The following is a 3404-nucleotide window of genomic DNA, read 5'->3' on the forward strand; positions in this document are numbered from 1 at the left end:
GGCCGGGCCGTCGTGGGGGTGAGGGCGGCGGCGACGACGACGGCCGGGGGAGCCCCCGGGAGTTGCCAGCGCTGGGCAGCGCGGCTCGGCCGCCCCCGAGGCGGGGGACGGTTCCCTGGGCTCCCCGCAAAGTTTCCAGGGGACTCCGCCAGCGGCGCCGGGCGGGGAGGGAGCCCCGAGGAACGGCTCTGCCCGCCGTTGACAGGCGGCCGGCTCCTAACGAGCGCCCTCGCCGCCCGGCTGGGCGGGGGAGGGGGGGGACCTGCCGGGGGAGCCCCGCTTACCTCGCCCCGCTCCCACCCCGGTAAATAAAGGACGTCACAAGCAGATGTTGAGGAGTTACGTGATGTTAAGCTTGCGGCTGTCCCTGTCATCCTGCGAAACGCATCGAAACCTGGTGCTCCGAAGCACCCTCGAGCGAAGTTACAGCTCCCCGAGTGGGTGAAGCTGGGCGGGGAGGGGGGGTTAGGTGGGAGTCTGCCTGGGGTGGAGGAAAGGGAGCAGCTCCCCGTAGCGCATCCCATCAGGTATTTTGAGGAATAGTAGTGGTGGAATAGTGGGTGGCAGGGTATGCATGCTGTGCACCAATAAAAAAAAAAAATCCAACAAAAAAGACCCCAGAAAACTTTCCAGTCACTTTGACAAGGTGTGTGGGGGTGCAAAGTCTGCCTTGCACACCTGGCGATGTATAAAAAAGTCTGAGAATTTCATTGCGGTTGTCATAGGGTCGTTATTCATCAGGAGGGCTTCTGTCTCATACTTTTAAGTTAATACAGAGAAAGACACAAATCAGAAATGTATTAAATGTGCAATGCAAACTAGAGAATATGTAAAGTATGACTAGGGAAATATTTTGTCTTTCCATAGAGTTTCGGTAGGTCTTAGTTTTCTGTGTATCAAAGGTTTCTTGTGCTTTCATTTTTAGATGCTTAAAGAGCTGTCAGGATGGAAAGAAGTATAAAATCTTGTGTGTGTTCTAACTTTTGGGGGTCTGTGTCTGCCAGGTTAGGATAAATAGATTCTCCTTTAAATCCTCCTCTGTCCTTTGTTTTTCTGGGAATCTTGCAGAGTCTATTGGTTGAGCTGTGTTGTCCCCAAGCCTTTTTTTTCAAATTGTGCTTCCCACATAATGAGGTAAAGGGTTGAGATGTGATTCCATTGTTAAACTTTTGTTAATCTTAGTGTGGCAAATGGAGTAGTGCGTTTTGGTAACTGACTTTAAGAGTTTTTGATGCACGGTAGCCAGCTTGGGTTTATGTGATGCCTTTACAAGCGAGACTGACTCAAATAGAGTTAAAAGAGAAGAGAGCTAGTTTTACTATGAAAATCAACAATTTATTGATCTTAGGAGCTTTGAAACCTGAAGCCTCACCTCTTGTCCATCGTGGAGCCTCCGGGCTCTGGGTGGGTATACTCAGGTTGGAGTGCCATTGGTCTGCACAAGTGTAGCGTGGAGGCCTCTCCTTTTCTCCTTTTCTGCAGCTTTACAGGTGGAGCTTTCGTAGAAGTGTATTTGTGTCTCCCTGTCATTCTGGACTTCTTTATTGATCCCTTTCAGAAACCTGCTTCTTGAGAACCGATAGAGAGAAATTATGATTTTTTTTTTTTTTTGCTTTCAAGTACTGTTTTTGCCTCAGGGATCTGAAGGGTAAATGCCAAACTGACTCGTTTATTTTCAATTTCACTTTGCTGCTCAGGATATGTTGTGGTGCTTGCAAGCTGGGATTGTAGGATGGTAGCACTGCATTCTGTGAAAAGTTGTTGTTGGGTTTTTTTTGGTAGCTATGGGGGCTTTGCAGTTTACATAAAAAAATAGTTACTTCATAAATTCATGTTTTGAAGAATTCCAATACATTATTTTCTTTTCTTTAGACTGTACAAAGAGGTGTGTGGGTGTGTCCTTCTCTATCAGGAAGAAGAGGGAAAGACAAGGGGGCATGAAATTTCTGCTTAGAGTTTGTAGTTGTCACATACTGGTTTTCCAGAAGTAGTGCAGCTCAGTTATTAGGTACTGGATGAGGTGAGTGCTCCTTGGAAAAATGTGGCTAATGGAAAGCTTTTATATCGTAGTTGGGTGCAGTGGGTATTTTTAAGCAGGAATGCATCTCCAGAAAACGTGTCTTTAAATTCTTTCTTTTTTTGAAAGTTGAAAGGTAACCGAGGGAGGGTTTGTGATTAAGACTCTGCTATTTGAAGAATGAACAGTGAAGTCCTCTAATTATTTTAATTTTCTTAGGTAAAGTCTTTTCACCTCTCTCCTTTCATTAATTAGCAAATGGCATTGATTTCAGATTTAGTGACCTTTAAAAACTAAAATAAAATGTAATAGTTGCACAGTAACTCACTTGCCTTGCCATATAGTCTGTCAGAAAAACTTAGTCAAGTTTCTAAAACTTTCTTGCCTTCCTGTGTAAAGAACCATGGGGGTATATGTGGGTAATGTACACACATGTAAATTGGGGAGTGTGATATAACAGGTGGTGTTACCAAATGCACAAAGTAAATGAAATAAAAGTTCTTGCTTCCTCCAGAAAAAGTGATCATTCTTACTTGCCATAATTTTCATAGAATTCTAAATCATGAAATAGCGTTTCCTGTAATGTATTTTCTTACCATGATCAAGAGTATTTCAGTCTCTTGCCCCATTTGAGAATGTTTGTCCTGTTGGGAATAAAAAAATCAGATAAATCAAACATAGTTTGCAGATCCCAGACTTGTAAGGTTACTGAATTCTTTGGGACTCTTGAAGGTTTGGATAAATTGAACCAGTATGTTTTCATTTCTGCTGATGAAACAAGGTAACCGAAAGTCTGTTTTTCTGTGGATTACCTCCCTAACTCTATAGGCTGAGGCATATGTGAATTTTCCTCATCTTAATTACTATTCCTGTATAATTGCATACAGACTCTAATTTATCTCAAGGTAAGCTATTTAAAGCTCTTTCTAATTGGAAGGAGTACACTTGAGTGATTAAATCTTTCCTTCAATATTTCTTACATCTCTTTAAATTGGTTATTAGATTGTTGTGATCTTTGCCTTCTACTCAAGTCTTTTGGAAATCATTACACAGTTTGCAATAATCAATTCAATTATACATGGATCAAAGAATGAAAAAGAAAAGCTTATGTTCTAGTATTGTCATTCTTGATACTGTCCTAAGAAGCTGGTTTGGAAAGCACATGCTGGGAGGTTTTCTCCTTTGTTCTCTCTCCTTTTAAGAAAGTGCCTTTGGGGATTGAAGAGATCCCTGGTGTGTTTCTTGTTAGACACAATTTATACTTAAAAAAAAAAAGTGAGCCTAGAGTTTGAATGAAAATTCATAATAGCATTTCCACACAATGGTGATGAAAACAAACCATTTAAAAATACTCAGTTGGGAAATACCGCCTGCCCCCCCCCCCCCC

At 42.7% G+C, this 3404-nt stretch overlaps 1 protein-coding gene across 4 annotated transcripts in view; it reads left to right on the forward strand.

Annotated features, from left to right (window-relative positions):
- The window catches only part of PIAS1 (protein inhibitor of activated STAT, 1), a 63049-nt gene that overhangs the window by 442 nt on the left and 59203 nt on the right, over nt 1-3404 (forward strand). The gene's annotated exons all lie outside the window — the stretch shown is intronic.

Source organism: Haliaeetus leucocephalus, unplaced genomic scaffold (assembly GCF_000737465.1).
Source record: "Haliaeetus leucocephalus isolate CR32 unplaced genomic scaffold, Haliaeetus_leucocephalus-4.0 Scaffold339, whole genome shotgun sequence".
Taxonomy (NCBI): domain Eukaryota; kingdom Metazoa; phylum Chordata; class Aves; order Accipitriformes; family Accipitridae; genus Haliaeetus; species Haliaeetus leucocephalus.